Below are 25515 nucleotides of genomic sequence, written 5' to 3' on the forward strand. Positions count from 1 at the left end.
TGGTAGGGAGGATGATTGACGTGCTGCTCCCCCTCCGTGATTGGCCAGTGAGAAGGTAACAAATAGGAGCTAACAGGATTGTCAGAGATATTCTAAGTTTGGAATCTGACCAGGGAGGAAAAGGAGGAAAAAGTTTGCCCCAACTGGGACAGTTTATGGTTGATGAAAAGCTTTTAATTGATAAACTAAAGTGGGAAAGCCAGCACGAATATTACTCAGACAAGATAGAACTGGGAGCACATGGTTCTCAGAGGAAGTGGGTAGTAAAAAGAGACTCCTCTTCAGCCAGAAGATCAGGGTTATGTCTTTAGGAGAAGAATAATTCCTGCCATGTCTGGAAATAGTGGTTTAGGTCTGTGGTGTACCCTGAGTCTGGAATAAAAGGAGAAGAGTGCTGTGTTAAAGTCTGAATACCTAAGCTGTGAAGTAAAACCAATGAAGGAACTTTGCTTTAAGTAACTTAAGTCTGCAACTACCAACCTTTCACTTTTAGAAACAGTATATATTTGACACTAAGCTTTTCCCCTACTTAATTTTGGGCTGGGATATAAGCCATGTGTGCGCTGCGCTTTTTAAAGTGTGAAACAAAAGGAATTCTAAATTACATGTTACCAAAAGTTTCCCAGCCCCAGCAAACAACCTCATCAGTTTTGAAGGGAAAATCTACGTCACAGTTGGGGAGGAACAGACTGGCATGCTATACCATGATCAAAATATCTGATAATTCAGGTAATCAGTTAGATGGCCAGGAGGCTAGGTATGGAGAGAGGAAGAATAGGCATTGAACTCAAATATTTCTGTTTTCCTTCTGCAAGTGACTTGCAGTGCTAATGGCAAAATATTTACAGATGCAGTATAATGAGGTAGTAAAGACTTGCGGTGATAACATTCCAGACCTGAAATACCATGCATATTGACCCTGATTAAGAATTTATATACTGAGAATGTTCTACAGGTAAAATAGGAATTCATCTCTGAGATTAATAAGAATTGGAAAAGGTGTGCGGCAAGGATTTGTCCTAGCTCCACAGTTATTCAACTTATATATAAATAACTTCTTCCCAAATCTGCAAAATAATACTCATGCACTATATTTAGCAAATCATCCTTTATCAATGCTTTTATATACCAATGATCTAGTTCTCAGCCAAACCCCAATTGGCTTCAAGAAACTCATGAACAGTTTCTATGTCTTTTGTGCTAAAGAGTTGTTGGCAATTAATTTTGCCAAAACAAAGATCTTGGGATTCTCTAGGTCAAGGCATCTGAAGGGCCATTCCTGACAAATTTATGGAGAAATTATCAAAGAAGTCAAACAATTTAAATATCTCAGTGTTATGTTTAGTTATGACTTATCCTGGAATTCCCATAGAAATTCTGACATAAGAAAGACCCAAATGACATTACTCTTAAGAAATTCTTTTATACCAAAGGTAGCCAATTTACTTTTGTTAAAGTTATATAAGACCATCATTCTTCCCAAGTTGTTCTATGCTGCTCCAATTTGGGTCAACAGACCACTGGATCCTCTTGATAAGTTCCGGCAAACTTTCTTCCATAACATCCTTTCTCTTCCAGTGTACCTTCAGCCTTGGTGCAGCTAGAACTCAGACTCCCTCAAATTTCAACCATAGCCTGGTATCATACTATCAAGTTTAGATTATTGCTTTGTGAACCTAATGCGCTACTATCCTTACTGCAACTAGTAACAACTGGCTCCTGGTTGGGAACTTGGGTCAGCCCTATTGACTCAAAGTTTGCTATACTAAACTTGAGCCTAAATTTAGGAAGCCACTGAGAAAATTTCTGTTAACTATACAAAATCGATATATTGTCGAAGGCTTTCATGGCTGGAGAACGATGGTTGTTGTGGATTTTCCGGGCTGTATCGCCGTGGTCTTGGCATTGAAGTTCCTGATGTTTCACCTGCTGCTGTCACTGGCATCTTCAGAGGTGTAGCACCAAAAGACAGAGATCTCTCAATGTCAAACTGTGGAGAAGAAGTTAGCAGGTAATTTATATCTACTCAGGAAGGTGGGTTTGGGTTGCGTCATCCTGTAAGAGTTTCCCAGGGTGTGGAATGCTAATGCTTCACTGTATCCTGAGGAGGTTCTTTTGCATATGGATTGGTGCTTGATATGCTAATCTTATCTGCAGGGCTATTGTAAGATGTAGAGTATTTTGTTAGCCTGGTGTTTTTCAGGACTGGAAACCATGCTCTATTCATTCTTAAAGTCTCTTCTTTCCTGTTGAAGTTGTGCTTATGCTTATGAATTTCAATGGCTTCCCTGTGCACTCTGACAGTTGGAAGTGTTGTCCAGTATTTTAATGTCCTGGAATAAGATACTGTGTCCTGTTTGAGTTAGGCTATGTTCAGCCACTGCTGATTTTTCAGGTTGGCCGAATCTGCAGTGTCTTTCATGTTCTTTTATTTTGTCTGGATGCTACGCTGTTTGGTCCCAATGTAAACTTGTCCACAGCTGCAGGGTATGCGGTATACTCCTGCAGAGGTGAGGGGGTCTCTACTACCTTTTGCTGATTGTAGCATCTGTTGTATTTTTCTGGTGGGTCTGAATACTGTTTGTAGGTTGTGCTTTTTCATCAGCTTTCCCATCTGATCAGTGATTCCTTTGATATATGGCAAAAACACTTTTCCTGTAGGAGAGTCTTTTTCCTTAGTTGTTTGATTTATCCTTGGTTTAATTGCTCTTCTGATTTCATTTCTGGAGTAGCCATTTGCTTGAAGTGCATGGTTTAGATAATTAATTTCCTTGTTGAGAAAGTGCGGTTCACATATCCGTCTTGCACGGTCTACTAATGTTTTTATTATGCCTCTTTTTTGTCGAGGGTGGTGATTGGAGTTTTTGTGTAAGTACCGATCTGTGTGAGTTGGTTTCCTGTAGACCTTGTGACCTAACTGAAAGTGTGTGTGTGTGATTTCTTAGGAAGGGAGTTCCACAAGTGTTATAGCATACAAAATCGATTACTTAAAAAGATCGGGCTATGTCAAAATTCCAAGCAGATTGGAAATGCTCTCCTATTTACATCCATTTACCTTATCAGAAAGTGTTTGAGCTGTCTAAATACTTTTTTTATTTAACAGTTCCAAAGTATTTCCTGTTACTTAGATGCAATGCATTACCTTCTGCTGAGACGAAGGGGCATTTTAGTAGAACCACTCCTGAGAAATATTTCTGTACTTATTGTAAAGATTAAGTTGAGTCAATTGCCCATATCCTTTTTAGTTGCCCCCATTATATCTCACTTTGTAACCACCGGCTACAGAACATTTCAGAACAATAGAAATTAAGATCTTACTGTTAGGCAAGATTTAAAAAGTGTACATGTGATTTAGCCATATTTGCCTATACAGTTATAAATTACTTATAAAATACTTCAACATATGGCTTGTAAGCTGTTAAGTTATAGGGAAAGGAAATACCATGCATAAAACTCACCGCAAGTAGAAACCTAGCATATCATAGAAAAAAGATTCTAGTCTTTGTAGAGCTTGTTTCCTGCTTGCTGGGGTTATTGCAAAGGAAACTATTTGGGAAAAAACCATGTAAAGTGCTAAAGTCACCTCAGCCTTCTAACTCCTTATTCCCTCTTCATTCTGTTATGTGTGTGTGTAATTTCTTAGGAAGGGAGTTCCACAAGCGTTATAGCATACACACAACTTCTCCTACAGCTGCCGTTCCTGGACTGGGATACAGAAGCTTGAAAGACAGGATGTGCAATCTGACGTGCAAGACTTTTGCTGTAGATCACTAGAATTCCAGGAAGGTGCAGCGCTTGGAGTCCTTTACTGTGAAAATGTTCCATTGCTGCTTGAGGAAAGAAAACTATACTGTGTGGGAAAATTACTCTGTTATTTTTCATTATGCTCTATTGGAAAATAACTCTTGCTTGGAACACTACAGAAGCCGAAGTTATTTAGGTATACACAATAAAGCGATATTTTTTACCTCTTATTGCACTGAGCCATGAATACAAACTAAAACGAATTCATGAATACCAGAAAGCAGCTACTGTAAGCTTGATAGTTTTGCTGCCATAGTAACACTTCATCTTACAGGAAGAGCATAAATTGTGCCTGACACTTCGTAATGTACCAGGGCAGCTACTTGGTCATACAAATGATTTTGCACTAGCAGTGCAGATTTTGTAATTGTACTTCATCCTCTATACCGTCGTGCAACCAACAGTCAAAGGTCTTAGAAAAAAATCAACGAATGGTCTTTTATTGTGAGAAATGAATAAAGATATTATATCACTGAATAGCAAGTACTATATAATTAGTATAACAGCCAGATATTTGTTCAGAGTAAATGCATATCTCCTTACAGCATATCCTACAAAATAATTGAAAATACAGAATTTAATTCCACTGATATCATTGTAGCCACAGAGACCAGCAGGGCACTAGCATCAGCTCTGAGTCGAGCACAAACCAGTAACACAGCACATCTGCCCCCTCCACTCCCATCTCATACATACAATTTCATGTCATGAAAGGACATGTTCTATTTTATTTCAAGAAGATAATCAGGCTATATTTCTCTGTAGAATGGTCTTCTGGGTAAGGGTTGCAGGGCTACCGAAAAGGGGAGAAAAAGCCTGCAACCAACTCCCCACGCCCCACGCTCAGAAACTGAAGTATATATGTACATGGAATAGAGAATGCCCTCAAGTCATAGCTGACTTATGGTGACTCCTGGCAGGGTTTTCCTGGCAGAGGACTAACCATTGCATGCCTCTGTAACTCTTTGTTGGGGGTCTCCCATTCAGTTACTAACCAAGGCCAATCCTGCTTAGCTTCTGAGATCTGACAAGATCAGGCTCCCTTGTGCTATCCAGGTCAGGGTACATATGCATGTAACTGCTCAATTATAAATCCAATAAATGCTAAACTGTCACAATATTAGCAAAGTAGCAGGCACAAGAATAATTCACACTCCTTATTAGCCACTATCAGTCATTGAATTAAGAGCTCACTTGTGGTCAATTATATAAAGGAGAAATTGGAGGGTGGGGAGGTGCACCTGGGGAAACCCTGAAGTGATGTCACATCCCTCTTAGCATTACCAGAAACTCTATGATAAAACCACAGAGTTTCCAATGAGTCCTAGGGTGACGTGACATTGCACCAAGCACAACACCAGCATTTTAGACAAAATTCCTCGAGTCGCTGTTTGGAGCAGCTGCAGGCAACTAATGTTGCCAGCGGGAGATAAACCAAATTATTTACTAGCATAAAACATCTTCAGTGTTAAACATGCTTCATCGTCCCTATCATGTAGGCCAGTGCTATTTTTCTGATATTGTGGATAAGAGGCTAAGGCATGGTTTGTCAAAGGTAATCGATAGGTCATCCTAAGCAGAGTTGTATCCTTCCAAATCCGTTGAAGTCTGCAATGTACAGAACTCTCCTGACAACTCACCAGGCCCCCGTTATTACCCATTTTGAGAGATCTGATGACTCCTCTCCTCTTCAGGGGCATCAACAGCATTCAAAACCAGTAGGTGACTGTGTGGGCAAGGGCACTGGAGTTATACCTCTGCTATGGAGTCAAGGCTGGACTCGGTATATAAAGTATTTGTGAACAAGGGAGAGATTTCCATAGAATCAGAAGTAAAAGAGGTAGTGGAAAAGGCTATGTTCAATTCAAACAATACTCCCTTGAAAATAATATGGCTATTTAGTATGGATGATCTGTTGAACATCTTCAGCAAAAACAAGTATCTATGTGCCAGCTTCCTCTAACTTAGCCCAGAATCCAGTGTGGATAAATGGAAACTGGTCATTATGAGCATTGCAACTTGTATAAACTTTTGGTGTAATCTCTAAAACTAAATCCTAATCCCTTGTGAATCTTGCTGAGAGTAAGAAGTGCTTAGCAAATGTACAATTCAGATTTAAAAATAAAATAGCCACCAATGAGGTACTTGGTGAGTCATTTCTTGAAAATATTATGTTCAAAAGAGTCCCTGAGAAGACTTGAGAGATAATATAGTCTTTTCTAGTTGTACTTCACCATATATAAATTGGAATATTAATTCTATGACGAGTTAAAGCAGGAACAAATTAACATATTGTGTTAACAAAATATAGGGAAGGAGGATTCTGAAAGTTCAAGCAGGAGATGACATATGACAAAAGATTAAAATGAAACAAAAATCCACCCAGACAACATAATATCAAAGAGAACAGTTACGCATTTCATAATGTCCATCACAAAGAAGGATGTTTATATGTGCTTTAGCTTTTCCATACAGAAGTGTTACATAACCCAGTGTTAAAAGTGAATACCTGTAATGAACAATTCTGTTTGGCTTTAGTTTTATATCAAATTTCTTGCTGTATAACATTTATATGACTATGCTTGCAAACCTTGTTTGGAGCATTAAAAAATCTTTGTCCATACAAATGCCTGTTCAGTATGGGCTAGAGACGACTTCAGCCACAGCCAATCCTTTTTAATTTTTTTAAACAATAATGTTGCACATTGGTGTATTATACAAAACAAAACCAAAAAAAACCTTGCAAGTTTCCTCAGCCGATCAACTGATGAAACAGAAAGCCCGCAGCAGAAACGGCACATTTTTCTACTGCAGAAAAAAATCAACAGACACCACTTTGGTGCGACTCCCTCAAATGTAGAATTACAAAGGCCCAAAGTTGAACCGATCCTCGTGGTTTGAGTACCTAGAAAACCTAGTGTAAGTGTGCATGAGGAAAATGCCTTGGTTGGTATCAGGGCTTTTTTTCTGGGAAAAGAGGTGGTGGAACTCAGAGGGTTGCCCTTGGAGAAAATGGTCACATGGCTGGTGGCCCCGCCCCCTGATCTCCAGACAGAGAGGAGTTTAGATTGCCCTCCACGCCGCTGAACGGCATGGAGAGCAATCTAAACTCCCCTCTGTCTAGAGATCAGGGGGCGGGGCCACCAGCCATGTGACCATTTTCAAGAGGTTCCGGAATTCCATTCCACCGCGTTCATGCTGGAAAAAAGCCCTGGTTGGTATGATGACGGGGATCAAGAAGAATTTCTATTAGTAACACTTTGGAGTGTATGTTTCCCTACTGAGAGTCACGTACCCACTGAGGTGATAAGGAAATAGGGGTGTCCTGCTTAAGGGGACTGAATTAACTCTGGTTAGTTACTTTAACAACTGAGGGAGGGTATGATTTGTGCTGGGCTGTGAGTGACTAGTTTTTATCCAAATGTAAGTGATCAAGCCTCCTCAAACTGGAACTTGCTCTGCAGGGGGAAAATACACAGTTACTTTTATGTTCTCCTACGAAGAGAAAAATAATAGCTTCAGTGCAGTGGGAAAGAGTCAATCGCATGCTCCTCTCTTGTTCAGAGCAACAGTGCATGTACATACATATGATGGAAGAGAAGAGGCAGATGGGGAATGGTGCTGGACTGCTGCTATTGTTTTCTCACCGAGAGCAAAGATTTTGTGTGTACCTGTTTCTTCTTCATATGAAAGAGAAAGAAAGAGGAGTAGCTTTAAAGTGATTATAGAAACTCCTGAGAAGAGGGGAAGAGCTTGGAGGGTGACTGGTCACTCCTGAGTGACCTTTTGCCCAGCCCTGCTGTGTTGCTTCTGCACAGCAGAGTGTTCCAGGCCACACGTCTTTCCCTTGAAAACCAGCATTTTTTTTAAAAAAAAAGTCAGCTAAGTTATGTACTTTGGGCGGAATGGTGCATCACCACTTCTTTAGCATTCTCTCTTTCTTTCTCATGTATTTTTTCTGTTAATTTGCTCAATATCTGAAGTTAAACAAGCCTGTCTATAGACCATTGACTTGCCCACTTTTCTTCTCCGTGACTCTAATTAGAGGACTCAGAATTGATGTTTTAACAGAATGTATTTTATAAAGTGCATCCCCCACTGAGATAAATTGCCTTTGAATGTTTTCAGCAATGACATTCCCTTTTCTCAGCATCAATTAGGAAATCATTCTCATGTTGGCTTATTTCAGTCATTTTCCCACAGTCCTTGTAAGAAGTTGTCTATTTTGAAAGCTCTCCCTCTCATTCCTATTTTAAAGCAAAGATCCTTTCCTGTCCCACCTTCCCTTAGCTACATAAAGGTTTAAAATACTCACTGGGGCAAAATTATAAAAATTATAATGTTCCTACAAAATTATATATTTCTTTTGGGGTTCACCTCTTAAATGCTATTTTCCTCCTTCTTTATAACTTCAATCATTTTTTAGTTTGTTTTTTTTTTCTATTTTTATTGAGGTTTTTAAAACTCATATTTTATTTACTGCCCTCCTTTATTCCTTCTCTTCTCACAAGGCTTCACAGCATTAATATTTCAAGAAGCATCTTCGCTCTTAAATACCTTCTCTTGCACATTTCAGAACTGTTGTTTTGAAAGAGAACCAGCAGACCTGTAACAGGATAAGCTCTGCCACCTTCACAAAGATTTGTTGAAGAAATTCGAAAAATCCCAACACTAGCCAAGATTGTTTGATTAGAAGCAAAATTATGAAGAAGGAAAAAAGAGGGGAAATATCATTTTGTTCAACCATCTTTCTTAATTTCTCCTGTAGAAAATCAGAACATATAGAGTCGTGAAACATCTTCAGTGAATCTTTACATACCTCAGAAGTTCACTTTTTGTTTAAAATATTTGCATCTCACCTCTATAAAATTATATCAGAAACAGCTCACAGTATTAAAAATGACAATAAGAATGACAAAATGCAGCCAATAATTTAAAACACAGGTTAAAAGAGTAAGATCATAAATATCCTAAAAACAGAAATTTAATTGGGCTTTAAAACCATAGCCTAAAATGATCAAAACAGGATAAGGTAGTTAAAACCATCAAATAGGCTGTTGGTAATCTTAAGTCGTGAAAGAATAAAAACTATTTAGACATAAAATATTTTAATGAAATCAGATCAATTAACATACTTAGGTATAGGGATTATAAGAATATAATAAGAATATAAATTCATTTGTCAACTGTGATTTTAAATTCTTGTGGAATCCCATGAAGACTTGCTTTGTCTTTCAGGATTCCAGGTGGAAACTGCCTTACGTTTACATTTGGCCCTTTTCTAAGGGTGCCCTCACCTGGATAGCCCAAGCAAGCCTGATCTCATCGGATCTCAGAAGCTAAGCAGGGTCAACCTTGGTTAGTAATTGGATAGGAGACCTCCAATGAAGATCAAGGTTGCAAAGCTAGGCAATGGCAAAGCACTTCTATTAGTCTCTTGCAATGAAAACCCCAGTAGGGGTCACCATAAGTCAGCTATGACTTGATGGCATTCTCCACCACCATTTACTTAGGGTATAACCAGGGCTTTTTTTCTGGGAAAAGAGGTGGTGGAACTCAGTGGGTTGCACTCGGAGAAAATGGTTACATGGCTGGTGGCCCCACCCCCCTGATCTCCAGACAGAGGGGAGTCTAGATTGCCCTCCGCGCCGCTAGAGCGGCGTGGAGGGCAATCTAAACTCCCCTCTGTCTGGAGATCAGGGGGCGGGGCCACCAGCCATGTGACCATTTTCAAGAGGTTCCGGAACTCCGTTCCACCACGTTCCAGCTGAAAAAAAGCCCTGGGTATAACTAGGATTGCCAACTCCACTATGGGAAATGCCTAGAGATCTGGGGGTGCTGCCTGGGAAGGGTGGAGTATGGTAAGGGGAGGAAACCAGCAAGGATGTGATGCCTAGAATCCACTTTCCAAATCTGCCATTTCCTCCAGGGGAATTGATGTCTGGAGTCTGGAGATCAGATGGAATCCTAGAAGAACTCCAGGCCCTACCTGAAGGTTAGCAACTGTAGCTATAGCACAGTGATTCCTCTTTGTGGTACTTATGGGCACCCATCTAAGGACAAAATCACAGCTTCACATTCAGAGAGGATTTTAAATTTATGTCACCTACATACAATTCTAGACCTTTGTCCATTCTTTTTAATGGAGTAAGCAAACCATTGTTTTGACAGTAGATCATAACTTAGGTTGCTTGATTCAAAACAGCATTTTTCCATTTTCTCAATTTACAGGAAGCCGGTATTTACAGATATATTGGTTCAATTTAGCTTTTATCACGCTCCTTCTTTCATAAAACATGATGGCATCTGTAATTGGTCCAATGGTTTTTATCAGAATTAGTGAGCCATCTTATAAAAGGCCCAAGATTATTTGCTCTGGGGACAATAATCAAATTATGTAAACGAATTACCTTCACGCTGTCTAAAAGTCAAATGAATATCTCTTCCTTGTCTGATGCCATTTGTTTGTTACTTTGTTTCTGAACTGTCTGGGATTTTCAGCTGATACCATTTTCTTCTTTTTTTCCTTTAGTGGAATTTGTATAATTTCATGAAGCCTTAAAATTATTTAATAACAAGTGGGAGGACCCACAAGGACTTGCAGGGGGGATCTCATTTTCCCCTCCCTCACTATTTCCTCCTCTCCCTCCCTAAAAGCTCCCATAGCCTCTTCCTTTTTGCTGCCTCATACTCTTCTCCCTGTCTTCAGGTCTCCTTCATTCTCTACCCCTGCAGCATCTCCTTGAGAATAGTCTGGCCAAGTTGTGTGATGGGGAAACCATCAAGTATTTACAGGAGACACCTCATTTCCTCCTGCATTCCCTTTCCCACATAATTTCCCCTTTCCCTTCTCCCAGCAACTTCCATATCCTCACTTTGCCCTGCTTCTCTTCTTCCCACCCACCAACGAACCTATCTTTTATTTTGCCCTCATTTTCAGCTATATATTTTTTAATTTATACCCCACCTTACCTCACAAAGGGGACTCATAGCAGCTTATATAGTTCTCCTTTCCTCTATTTATCCTCACAACATCTCTATGAGGTAGACTAGGCTGAGTGTGTGTCTTGTCCATGGTCACCCAGTGAGCTTCCATGGAAGTCTGGGGATTTCAACCTGGGTTTCCAAGATCCTGAAACTTTTAAGTACTACACCAACTGGTTTTATGGGGCGGCTGCTGATGAGCAGTAGCAAGCAACCAGGCCTAAGAGAGTCATGCAAACTGGGTGGTAGCAAGCCACCTGGTGGTGACTGCTGGGTTGGTTCTGATGCTTGCTGCTGGGCCTGGTTCTCTCAAAGGCCTGGGAATGGACCCTTCCCCCCACCCCTGCCTTTTACTGACAGAAACCAAGGCTTTAACTGGCAATGCTGTTCTATTTGCCTAGCAACGACCACGGAGGGCATTTACTTTTTAAAAATACAGATGCTGCTTCTATTATTCGGGGTGGGGTGTTAATCCCTCAGTGTGTGGGTTTTGGTTTTTTTAGATTTTAGATTTTTCTGCAAACTTGGGACTTTTTTCAGGGTTGTAGAAAGAACTGTCTTGTCGATTCATGGCTCCAGTCTCCAGATTTAAGTATCCACAAATTTGGCCATGTTGAGAATTAGATACATTGAAAAGTAGGGGATCCGCAAAGATACCTCCTTCACTATGTCCTGCCCTTCATAGCCTTTCCCTATTTTCCTGCTTCTTTCTCTCCTTCCCACCCTCCATTGTCTGTGCATATCTTCACATTTCCCCCTTTCCCATCACCCTGTGGCAGCCTTCCCCCCTATGACCCAGTTGTATGGTGCCAGCTGAGCCAGGCCCAGTTGCATGGAGGAAAACCTGCAAGGACTTGTGTAGTACTTCACTTTTTCCTGTACCCCCTTCCCCACACTATTTCCTCTTTCCTTCATGCTGGCAACCTCATATACTCACCTTTCCCTACATCCTTCTCTTCCTTCAAACACACTAAACAACTTGCATTTTATCTGCCCTCCATCTTCACCTATATTTCTTAACTTACTCCATTTATAACTAATAAATGGAGACCTACAATGGGAACCCAAAGCAGCTTACATCATTCTCCTTGCATCCACATTATCCTCACAACAACCCTGAAAGGCAGGTTAAACTGAGAGTGTGTTACTAGATCAACGTCATTCAGTGAGCTTTACCACAGCAGAGTAGTGATTCAAACCTTGGTCTCCCAGATCCTACCCTGAAACTATAACCACTATACTACATTGATTTTTACAGGGGGAACTGCTGTTGAATAATAGCAAGCAGCTGGGCCTGGGTGAGTCATGCAAATCATGTGGTCTCAAGTCACCCAGTGCTTCTGGGCTTGGTCCCAATCAGTCTACCCTCAAAGGCCAAAACAACCCTGGAAAGGAACCTGCCCCTCCCTCTGTCTTTTACTGACAGAAACTGAGCGAGGCAAAACTGTTATGGTTGCCTAGTAACAGCCACTGAGGGCATCTGGTTAAAACTACAGGTGCCCCTTTTTATCATTTTTTTAAACTCCTCCAATGTATTTTTTTAGATTTCAGATTTTTCTGCAAACTTGGGGCATTTTTCAGGTGTGTAGGAAGATCTGTATTGTCTGTTCATGGCTCCAGTTTCTGGATTTAAGTATCCTCAGGTCAGGGCCACTTGGCTATTAGTATATAAGATACTTATTTTGAGTTCCTCCAGAGAAGTAGTGAAATGCCTAGGTGCACTGATCTGGCAGTAAGACAAACAGCTCTCCACACAGCATGCTGGATAGAAAGGAGAAAATCACGAAGACTCTATTACCTCCACTTGCACACTTAGGAACCCATTTCCCCTCATATGCTACTTTGAAGGTGAGTGCCATTTACACATTAAACACAAGTTTTCCCCAACCTAATTCGTGTTTAACATCTCATGTAATTAAACTCTTGGTTTGTTTGTCTGTTTGCTGATTGATTTGTACATTTTTCCTCTTGTAAGCTGTTTTGGGTCCCCTCAGGGAGAAAAGTAGTATATACATACTTAAACAAATAAACCTCAAATAGTCTCAAAACCAGTGCAATCCTAAGCAGTTACACCAACCTAAGCCCAATGGGGGCTTAGGAGCACACTATAAATGTTCCTTAAAATTCATGATAACCAATTAAATCTAATTTTTTCCAGTCAATCCACTTTAAATTTACTTGATCTGCTGATTAAAATTTGAAGCCCTAATACATATGTGCTATAATTTGATAGCAAAATAAAGAACATTTTGGATGTCTTGTATGCACATGAACTCACAGGAGTCTACATCGTCATGCATACCCATCTGGCATCCATGTGCATATAAAATGGATTACACAGTTGGAACATTCACAAGTATCGCAACAGGTCAGATAGGAGTGTTTATGGAATTATTTTTCTCCTGCTGCCACTCTTTCCATTCCAACAGCAACAAAATGTGCAAATGGAATATGGCTTCACATCATGACCCTAAATACCCTTCGTCCCAGCAGTTCCTTACAAGTACAGACACTCAAATATGCTTACAGAAAACAGTAACACAAGCCAGCTTCTTGTGTTATTAGGAGAGGCTTGCCATTTGCTCACCCACAATGGATAAACCCTGGTCTTTGGTCTTAATCCCTCACTCACTCACAAGAATCTGAGGAGTGGAATAAAAAAATGGCTGGAAAATGGCCTCCATAGAAACACTCTACAAATTTCCCCATGGCTCTATGATCTTTACCATAGAGCTTAAATTCCTAGAGTGTGAATCCAGAAATAATGTTCCATCCTCTCCAAACTTTCTAAGCATTGTCCTCAGTGCTGGCAACCCTATATTAGGATACCTGGTCTGAAGTAGAATGAGAGCTGCACGCTCTTCCAGCCAATATGCAGCAATCTCTGGAGAGCCAAGAAGTTAGGTCATCAGGAGGAACAAATCGTCTCCTTGCTACATACATTTTCTGTTGCTGGTCTGTCTGAGCATTGCTTAAGGAAGCCACACATCTCAATGCCTATCAGCTTCTTCCCCGTTAGTACCACCACTCCCTGCATAACTAGACAACCAGGCAGCTAATTGTCTGCTCTACTCCCATGAATAGCTACAACGTTTGCCTTTGCCTTGCTGAGACTGTGGCACCAAGAGACCCACGTCCTCATTCACAGCCGTGAAGAACGAGGCTGCATGTGTGCAAATATGAAACAAGTGAAGAAGCACGCTCAGATAGGAGAGATCTTCCTTCTGGGTATCTCTGGGGGTTTGGAGTTTGCAGACAAGTCTCAATGTTGGCAAGATGACATATTTTCAAGTAAAATGTTTAATGTAAGTTCTCAGTTACACTTAAGAAAAGTATAGGGTAGTTTCTCCTTTATTTTTGGAGGTGTCCTCTGTAGAGTTTGTCAGCTTCTGTATTAGACCAAGGAGGTGTAATCATTCCAAAATGCACAGAACAAAAAAAAAAAAAAAGAGGAACAGACAGAAAATACATTTCCTGGGGAAACTCATTGTTCCTTTTTTCAGAACATAAAAGTGATATTTTTAAAGATGTCTTCTCTAATTCCAGAGTTTAATTTCTGAGAGCAGCCAATATATGTGTACTTCGTACAGTCTGTACCAGAAAACAATAAATGCAGTATTTAAGTGACATGCTGATGAAATGTCACTGTATTCATTCCAACCCTATCATCAGAAACTCAAGATTACTCTGAGTGAAATCTTTTCAGATCCTCTCACTTAAAGGCTGTAATTATTTTATTAATATACCTACATGGAGATAAGTAATGATTATTTGGAAGAGGGACAGGAAAGTCAGTTCATGCTCAGAAACAGCTCATTTTGCTGTTTCAGAGAGAAGTAACATGGAATTATTTATCTTCTTCTAAACCAACCTATTCCCTGATAATAGCAAGTTTCACTTGCTGCTCTGTTGAAAGACAAACCATGTTAGAGTTATTGTTTTACTGGTTATTTAATCACCATTTTGCTAAGTTTAGACTTGAGTCACAATTTGTTGCTTGGAGAATTGGAAATAAAATTCACAGGTGATTCAGAGATGTTCATGCATAACAACCCATCACGTGCAACAAGTACCATGAGAGGAAATTATTTGCATATGCATCTTCGCTGAGAAATGAATGGGAAGATGCAGTATTATACATCCTGTGCAGGAATGCTGGAGATCTCATTAGCATGTGCAGGGCCATGAGCATGTGCATGTCATCCAATGATCCACTGCCCTGTATGCATAGGGCCACTGAAGGCCTAAACACATGACATATTTTCCCTGGGTACATCCCCAGACTGGCAGGCATGTTTTGGGAATCTGTTTCCCCTCTTCAGACTGGGAGCATGGAGCACAGGGAGATGGTGCCTAAGCCTCTTTCCCCTCCCCCGCTGCCACTGTTTACCTCCGCTGGAACAGCCCTTGGAGGTACTTGCGTTGCGGGGGTTCCACATGTATTTATGGGTCATGTTAGTTTCCCCAAAGGGCAAAAACACAGGGTTGTTTCAAGTTGGGAAAAATGGTTGGCTTACACACTCTCTCTCTGTATGCACTGTAGTCGCAGCCTGACTCCCATATGCACCTAGGAGGCACAGACTCCCAGAACGTGTCTGTCAATCCAACTCAACTCAGGATCATACCTGGAAAAAATGTATTGTGTAGTTAGACTCCAAGGGCCAGACCACAAATGAATCAGGGAAAGTACGTACTCCCAGATGTATATTTCAGCATTTCTGACTAGGCAAATGTGATGAGGGGGGTTAATTTCATCATTGCCACAGCTGTGGCCTCAATCCATTCCTCCAGCTGCGTTTTATAGCTCAAGTACACACATTGGGATCCGAATGTGGATACTCAGCATCAAATGTGGTTTGGCGCAAGGGGGTTCTCACAAGTTACATATGGTGCCTTGGTGGTTCTTAAGGAGCCGTCTTGGGGCAACTTATGAGGGCAGAAAGGTGGGATGTAAATTTTGTTAAATAAATAAATTAATTAAATAAAATGACATCCAGGGATAACTTAGGTGGAATCAACTAGGGGTGTGCAAAAAAAAAAATTGAACGGTCTGTTCAATCCCTCAAACTTGATAAAAGTCCAGGAAGACTTCAATCATAGGCTGCAGTTCTAAAGACACTTCCCTGCGAATAAGCACAAGGAAATATGGCCCCAAAGGTAATAACGTATTGGCACTGTGTATTGGCACTGCAGAAAAAGAAAAAAGTAAACGTAAAGCAGGATTGTTTTTAATGCTGCTACCTTTGCCCGCTTTCCCTCAGCCATCCAGTTTCTCACCATAGCGTGCATCTGCTGACACTAGCCTTCTTCAGGGTCTGTCATGTGAATGAATAGTGTAATTGAGGAAAAACTCAGTGAGCTGATGGTTTAGAGAGAGGACTTTCTTCTGTGCAATTTTGGTGCCATTGAGTGCAAAAACAGCTGCCCCAAAGAGCCTGGAAGCCCGCATTACAAAGAACAGGACGGAAACTCATGATAGTGGGGGGGGGGGACCCAAACGGATCAGATCCAAGCTGGTCATGCCCCATCTGGAAGAAAACAGTAGTGGTACACATAGTCAGTTTTTTCAATGCACACCTTTAGAATCAACACATGGAGGGCAGATTGCATAGAGAGAACTGCTAGGATTTTTCTTTTTCTAGAAACTCTGAGTTGAGGGATCCTGTGTAGGTTTCTAGATATGATGTAGCACTCCACTGTAAACTGGATTAGAGAGGGTGCTTGAAGAAAGGCAGATGGAGGAGACTGAAGCAACATGACTTTAAGTGTTCTTGCTGGCAAGGAATGGAAATGCTGTCCTCCTTGTGGCTCTTGGACTTATCATCACCAGACATGCTCTGTGATTAAACTGCCAGCAGCAGGCTGAGAGCAGAAGGTCACCTGGGCTCAGCTGAAATAAAAGTAGATTAATAGGTGTAAAACCCCCACTACAGACTTACCCAGTCAAGGAACAGCAATAGGAGGAAACTATTTCTGACAGAGACGGTGCTCCCTGGCTCCGAACCATAAGATTTTGGTCTTTCAAATATATTTAGAAACCAGCAAAACTTGCTTGGCTGTTTCCTCTTTCTTCCTGATCTGTCTCAGATGGATGGTTTATTACATATGGTCATCAAACTAAATATATTGATGTTGATATTATTATATTACTAACATGCATGTTTCTTCAGTAATGCTGGCTGGGTTGATGAGAGTCAAGTTACAAATAAGGTATTGGGAAAGTGACCATCTATTTTATCTACCCCTGCTTCTATGCCTTTAATAGGACCTTGATTTGCTGGTGTACAAGGCGATTCCTAAGTAGAGTTACCCCTTCTAAGCACATTGATGTCTACGGGTATGCCCAAAGAGCATACAACTTATATTTATATTGTTGGGAAGGGATAATTTGCAGGGGGAAACAAGGAGCTATATGGGGTTCCTTATCTCCATTCCCAGGCCCCTGGAACACTCTTGGGGAATCAGTGGATAGATCGCAGAGTTGAAATCACAGCAGTCATGAAATTCACTCTTACACAATATCTCTGAGCCAAACTCTAAGCCTAACTGACATGATTACTCCTGAGTGCCTCCTCTCCTGTCTAAGAGCCGAGGAATCCCCTTGGTTTACTATGGGGCTGTGGACAATGAAAAGACAGGGGAGATGTCTAGAGTGACAATGGAGGAGGACTCGGGATAAATCAAACAAGGCGTGGGCTAGAGCTCATTTTAAAGCCTATTCCATGATGGTGATAGTGGCAAAGAAACAATGTTTCTCTGCCACCACTGCAGAGTAGACCTGTGGAACTCCTGTAAGAGTCAGAGAAGCCTATTGAGTTCTGGCCTCAGGAAGAGGTGGACTGCTCTGCAGCCTGCTATCACCATTTTGCCAAACATTTTCTAGATAAAATCTCTCGCATCTGTTCTGACTTGGACTGTGCATTAGCAGTGACAAGATTGAATGGTCCCAGGGTGCCAATTTGTCCAGATGTGGGGGGGTACCTTTCAGCTTGTCCAGCTGGAGCATGAGGACAAGATTCTCAGAAGTTTAAGACCTATCACCTGGTTGTATGACTCTTGTTCCTCCTGGCAGCTTAAATCTGTTGGGGGGAGACTAGCAGGCAGAGTCGACTCCTGGAGACAGCAAATGCCTCCCTGACAGAAGGGGTTGTTGCCCTGGCCATGAAGTGGGCAGTGGTGTATCCACTCCTAAAGGAACCTACTCTGGACCCAGGAAAGTTGAATAATTATTGTCCAGTCTCAAATGTACCATTTTTGAGCAAGATGATTGAATAAGTTGTGGCTGGGCAACTTCAGAGATTCCTGCATAAAAGAGATCATTTGGATCCATACCAGTCTGGTTTGAAGACTGTCCAGAAACTGTAATCAGTACAGAATGCTGTGGCCAGAATGTTGACTAGAGTGGGTGGTAGGCAGGGCTTTTTTTCAGCAGGAACGCAGTGGAATGGAGTTCCGGAACCTCTTGAAAATGGTCACATGGTTGGTGGCCACGCCTCCTGATCTCCAGACAGAGGGGAGTTGAGACTCCCCTCTGTCTGGAGATCAGGGGGCGGGGCCACCAGCCATGTGACCATTTTCTCCAAGGCAACCCTCTGAGTTCCACCACCTCTTTTCCCAGAAAAAAAGCCCTGGTGGTAGGGACCATGTCACTCCAGTCTTTTCTGTCTTTTTCCAGTTTGTTTCTGGGCCCAATTCAAGATGTTGGTATTGATCTTTAAAGCCCTACATGACTTGGGATCAGCATACCTTAAGGATCGCCTTCTCCTATATGAACCTACCCATCCAATATGATCATCTTCAGAGGCCTGGCATTGAGTTCATGCGCCATCTGAGGCTAGATGGGTGGCTTTGAAACTCTCTGCCTGGGAGATTCGCCTGTCTCCCTCAGTCATTGTCTTCCGCCTGTAGGTGAAGACTTTTTTGTTTCATTTTGCATTTCCTCAGTAAACTCTTAGTGATCTCCTCTCCGGCTATGTATGTTTATATGTCTACATATTTTTATTGTGTATACACACACACACACACACACACACATTTTAAATGTTATTTTAATGTTTCAAATGTTTTTATATTTATTGTTCACCATCTTTGGGAGGAAAGTCAGCATATAGGAGGAGCAAATATATTACTCCCATTCTGCTGTCAGCCTATCGGCTACCCATCTGTGACTGGGCTCAGTTCAGTTTTGACCATCACATACAATGCCCTTCATGACCCCTCACAGCTGCAGGACTGCCTCACCTCCTATGTTCAGCCACAGCAACTTCACGCATCTGAACAGAGCCTTCTGCAGATTCCGCTCTGCTGCTTGCACACACACATTCTCTGTAATAGCTCCCAACTTATGGAATGGCCTGCCTGAAGAGATCAAGAAAGATCCCACTCACTTGGCTTTCCATAAACTATGCAAAACAGAATAGGAGGGGTTTTTTTAGTCAATAGGGCTGTGCTGGAAGGAAATGGTTCAGAAAGATGCTACTGTCTGTGGATGTAGATATGATCCTACTGGGTAGTTGCTGCCTAATAGGCCATGTCCAATTACTTATGTTTTATTCCAGCCATAAATTTGGTGAAATTTATGCTTAATTTAGTTTGGCATCAGCTTGTATTGCACAGTATTATTTTGTCATGCATTTAATTCTTTTTCATATACGCTGATCACTTTAAGAAAGTGAAATGTTGGCACACCTATGGTATATGACTCTAAACCCTTTCATCACTTCCAAACAAAGGGGTTAGTGAATGCCAAACACAGAGATCAGTACTCCTTGACATCTGCAAGCTAGACTGATAACTTTGACAATACTTGCAAATGGAGCTGCATCACATGTAGAAAAAACTAATTCTGCCCTCTCAGTTATAGCAGCTGTAGCAGCCAGGTGTGTGTGCTGTGCTGCTACACCGCTTGAAATTCACTGTCCATTTCTCTTACAGGAGTCTGACCCTTTCCCATTAGTCCATTCTCTCTTGCTGTCCAAAACAATTTGTGCCTGGAACTGCCTGTGCTGGGGAATGGGTTGACTGAACTTTACCTCCTCCATTTTTATTTTTAATGGCTGTTTATGATTTTTGGGTGGCTGATTCTTGGTCTTTAAAAAAACCCTAACTATTCAGACTTGGGCACCTTGTTCCTTTTTAAACAGAATTTTATGGAAGGGATAAAAGAGTTTACATCTATTAAATCTTGTCTCAGATTTTTAGAATGAAACCCTACTGTAAACACTGGGAGAGAGAGTTACTGTATCACTGGGATGACTAACACTGGCCCTGAAATTAAATCATAACCTACTTTTTATTCTAAAGTTTAGCACCAGCACATATAAAATAACAATAAAACAGCAACAATAATAATGCCTTTGAAAATTTCTTGACCATCTTTCCCGAAGCACTGAGAAGTCACATCTGGAATTAAGCACAAGGGCTTTCCAAGATGGAAACTTTTTGTTCCTGGGAGGCTTTACTTCCGACCTACCACTTTTTATTTACATTATTTATACTCCACCACCCCACAATGTGGACTCAAAGCCATTCTCCTCGCCTTCATTTTATCCTCACGACAACCCTTTTAGGTAGGTTATGCTGAGACTATGTGGCTGGCCCAAGGGCACCCAGCACCCTCTGTTGCAGAGTAGGGATTTGAACCTGAGCCTCACAGATCCTTGTTCTATACTCAAACTGCTTAAACCACACTACTAAATATGACATTGCATTGTCAGTAGTCTCGTGTACCTCAACGAATTGAAAACTGTTCCTTCGATAAACATGTCCAAAGTACTCTCTTCTGCACTCATGGACTAGCTGTAGTTCATACATGCCTGGAAATAGGAAGATAAGGAAATTTTTCTGTTTGGGGGTGAGTTATGCTCATCCTGCCTTCAGTCTTAAAATGATACACATTTGGCCTCCACACCCAGCCCTGAGCCTCATTCTTCAGGTATATTGACTCCTTTGCTTTTTCTTCTCCATCTCCCCTCCCATTTTATTCATTATCATTTAAAACAGCAGATCAAAACAAAAGAGAAATGTTCACTCATTCCCAAAAACTGAAAAAGAACAAATTTACCACATCAGCAATGACAAACAAACAATCCGAATCCATTAACATTTTCAGGGGCCTGGCAACCCTAGTACGGCTATGCAGAATGAAACAAACAGGCTGGTAATACACCCAGAAATTGTTGTTTTATTTCATTAAGGCAGCTTCCAGAATAGTGAACCAAATCCAGGAAACCAAATTATAATGAACACCCTCCCACCAAAAAGTTTGTGTTTCTTCATTTCAGTTCTTACAGCACAGTGGCAGTAGCAGGCAGGCAGGCAGGCAGGCACTGGGCCGGCAGCATCTTGTTTTCCTTAACAACATTGTCTCCTACCAATTGAGTCTCAAGGGCAGAAAGCCCTTATGTTATGCCACCTAATTCACTGGAGGGATGGGGGAATGTGCACATGAAGCATCATTTTCTTTTCTTTTCTTTTCTTTTCTTTTCTTTTCTTTTCTTTTCTTTTCTTTTCTTTTCTTTTCTTATCTTTTGCAACACTATCCAGGCAATGGCATGTTTCCCTGCCGATCAGGTCCTCACAAAGGGAGAGCATGGACCCCTTCCCACCTATCACCTTTGGAAATGTTAAATTAACTCCATTAGAGGGAAGGGCAAATGTGCTGGAAGAATGTGAAAGGGGAAATGGTTGCCTGAAAAAATCATAGGAAAACGTACTGGACTGTTTTCAAATGGAGGTCTCCTGGAGGGAAGACGCAAGTTGGACAGAGAGATGCACTTTTCCAGCACCACAGCACTTGTTGGTCTCCCCACCCCCATCAGGGCATTTCAATGGTTGGTCACAGTTGTCACTGTGAGGAGAAGTGCCACTGGGAGGTGTGCAAGTGGTCTATTTGATCAGTCAAACTTGATAAAAGCCCTGGAAGAGTTCAACCTTAGTATTTTGGGGCTCTCTCTTCCTCTGAGTCAAATGGCAAATGTGTACCCCTATAAAACGTCACAGTTCCCACCTGTGCAACCAAAAATGTAGTTTTATTTTCAGGTTTTTCTATTCTATTGCAATATGCCCCCCATCCAGCATCTTCCAAAACATCATCATGATCATCATCATGATCATCATCATCGTCATCTAAATTATCTATATCAAGCTTAAGTCAAGCACCCTGTGAGCCATTGGCCTACTCCATTCTTTCAATAAAGAAAGCAAAAGGAAAACCTCTGGGGAAAAATAGGTTTGTTTGGGGAGGGAGTTGGAATTTAGACAATGGTGCTGCCTGCCTACCTCCACTTGGGCAACGGCGATTGGCAGCAATTAATGACATATGCACTCCATTTTACAGAGAAAATGCTGATTGTCAAAAGGAAGGATTTGCCTCATTTGGGGAATGAAACTGCAAAACACAATTAAACATGGCAGCAACAGGCAACAGTAGAATGCAAAGGTAATAATTTACTGGCAAAATCATCAATTAGAAAAAGAAAAAGGTGAACTTAAAGCAGGATTTTTCAAAGTGTCACTGCACTGGTTGGAGTACTCTCCTTCTTGGGCACAAGCTGCCACTGCCCTACTGCTGCTTTGTCAGTTTATCGCCATAGTGTGTGTCTGCTGACATTTGCCCTCTTGGGGGTCCATTGCTGCGTGTATATAGTGTACATGAGGAAAAAACCCTCAGTAGATTGATGGTTTAAAGGGAGGACTATGATTAGGGATGCCAGACCCACTGGGTGTGGGGAATCCCCTACCCCTACCCCTGCCCCCCACACCCCACCCCACTTACCTGGACAGCGGGGGGGAGTGCACCTTCTGTGCATGCTCCCCTCCGGCACTGCAGCTGCCTGGATTGGGCCCATTTGGCCCAGATTGGAGCTGCTGCAGAGCGCAGGAGTGCTCCTGCCCTCCACAGTAGCCCAAAATACGCCTGTTTTGGCCTAGATCAAGCTTGTTTCAGGCCCATTTTGGCACAGATTGGGCCCGTTTTGAGCTGCTGTGGAGCACAGGAGTGCTCCTGCGCTCCACTGTAGCTCAAAACGGCCCAAACTGTGCCAAAACGGGCCTGAAATGAGCCTGATCTGGGCCAAAATGGGCAAATTTTGGGCTGCTGTGGAGGGCAAGATCACTTCCATGCTCCGCAGCGTCCCCAATCCAGGCCCCTGTGGAGTGTGAGTGCGCTCCCAGGGGCTGTGTGATGATGTCACTTCCAGGAAGTGATGTCATTGCACTTGCAAGAGCATGTGCTTCGCGCACGCGCACCCTGCCCCACAGGTAAGTGCCAGGCCCCAATCCCCCACCTCACTGGGAGGCTGAGGGGGCCTGGCAACCCTAACTATGATCCATGCAATTTTGGTGCCATTAAGTATGGAAACAGCCTTGTTTCCCTACCCCCTCCAGAAAAGAACAGTGTGTACATGCACAGTTGACACTCACCTTCCTAAAGCATTCTTCAGTCTGTCAATGCTGAACCCTGTTGTTGCATGTGTTTCAAACACAGTGGGTTAATGTTTTAGAGGGAGGATTATGGTCTCTGTGATTTCGCGCCATTAGGTGTGAAAACACCTGTGCCAAAAGACCAAAAGGCCTCAAAGACTTCATTTCAAAGAAACTCTGATAATTCTGGAACTCATGATAACAGAAAAAAACTAATGCAATAGAGCTGAACCGGCAACGCTCACCCCAAAACTCCAATAACGTTAAAAAGTTATTTTGAAACCTTCAGATGCAAAACTGAAATGAAAATTTTCTCAGTGCACACCTCTAAACCCTAATCCCCATTCATTAACTCTCTTTCTCTGAAATCAACAGGACTTAAAAGAACCTAGCTTTGGCTGGCTATGCTGCAATCATGTGAGCAAAGCACTTGCTTTAAAACATTGAAAACTGAATTTTCTAAGGAATCCAAGCTCTGTGTGCCAGACTGTGTTCTAATCCACAACAGATCTCTGAGCATCCTGAGAATAACGGCGGACACAAGCTTATTTTTATGCAAAAGAAAACATATTAAAGTGTTGCTTGAAAACAGAATCTTCGTGTTTATTGCACAAATCTGGTAGGTATAAGGAGAGAAGGGAGAATTCAAAACTGTTTAACAAACAGGATTTTTACAACATTTTACAAACACAAATAATTGTCACTTGTCAAAACTTTTACTCTGACATAGCCACAGAGGAAACAGCCCCTTATCCCAGTAATGAATGCAGGTCTCAAATTGGCTTTGCAGCTCTTGCTAAACATGGCTTGCATTAATCAGTTAGAAGTGGCAATCACAGCTTATGAGTCCACATAGATACTCTTTAGCATTAAAATAACTGTGTTAATATTCTGTTGTTGTTTCCCAATCAGATGGGACAAGATGCTGCTGCCTGCCAAGGCTGCATCCTCTCGGGATGGTATTATGCAGCTTACCTGCTCTTCATTGGCTTCCTGAAAGCACAATTTGAGTGGTGAAATTTGAGGTATAATTACTTTATCGGGTCATAGTGTTACTATTACCATGAGAACAGCCCATGCAAAGAGCACCTTGGAAGGTGCTGTTGATACCTGGATCATCAAATTAGGCACAAGATCTATCCAAATTGCTTGCATTTATTGCAATAAATGGACCATAAAATGATTTTTTCAGAGAAACCAAGGTTGTATTCAGGCCAGCCTCATTTTTGCATTTTGTTCTTAGCCTATTGCTGTGGTCGTCTGTGTTGACACAACAGACCACATGCCTGTTAACCACAAGAACCTTTTAAGTCTAGACTGGAAAGCCGTAAGGCATCATCCACTAGAAAGTGTTGCTGAACAAGTCCCACTGAAATAAATGGGAGCAATGAGGCAGCACAACTGTTAGCATTTTGTATTAAAAGTCTACAGTTCTGGATTGCCAGAAACGTAGCTGAAGTTCATCATTAGGTGATTCAGAACGCTAATTTGTTCATGCTATAATTTTAAGTTGCAATATGAGTCAAGCATCACTTCCTCCCACAATTCTTCTCTAGCTCTGAATCTCAAATGAGATCCTGCATGTGCATAGCCAGCATTTAGCCTAACAAGGTAGCCATGTGCCCCCAAATTCAGGAACTGTTGACTAACTTTGTGACCATCACTCAACAAAGCCACCTGTATGTTGGAGCGTACCGTCTTTTTTTTTTTTAGATTGATTTTACAAACATTTCATTCCATTGTTTCTCCTCCCACCCAAGAATAGAACCCTCCTTTGTTCTTGTGTGTGTTTTGTGGGGATGGGAAAAACTCAATATACAAGTCATGGATGATACTGGGAGCTATGATTCCTAGCCGGCAATATGATTAGCCATATGTATGCAACATTAATACGAGCATTAATATGAGCTAGGAGTAGGGTTTCCAGTTCTGCTTTGGGAAATTCCTGGAGATTGAGAGTGGAGGGCAGAGTTTGTGGAGGGTAACATTCTATCCTGCAAACAGCCATTTTCTCCAGGGGAACTGACCTCTATTGTCTGGGGATCAGTTGTAATTCCAGATCTCTAGGCCCCACATGGGAGCTGACAACTAGACATGGGCACAAACCACGAAAAAACTGAACCATGCAGTTTGTGGTTTGTGGCGTTTTCACGAACCAGGAACTGCGAACTCCCATGAACTGGGGCAAGTTCACGAACTGGTTTGTGGTTTGTCATTCATGGGGTTTAAATGCCCCTTTCTGACTGCTTAGCAGCAGCAGGGAAGGAGGCATTTAAACCTCCAGATCAGCTGCTTGTCGGGGAG

Source organism: Eublepharis macularius, chromosome 11, assembly GCF_028583425.1.
Source record: "Eublepharis macularius isolate TG4126 chromosome 11, MPM_Emac_v1.0, whole genome shotgun sequence".
Taxonomy (NCBI): domain Eukaryota; kingdom Metazoa; phylum Chordata; class Lepidosauria; order Squamata; family Eublepharidae; genus Eublepharis; species Eublepharis macularius.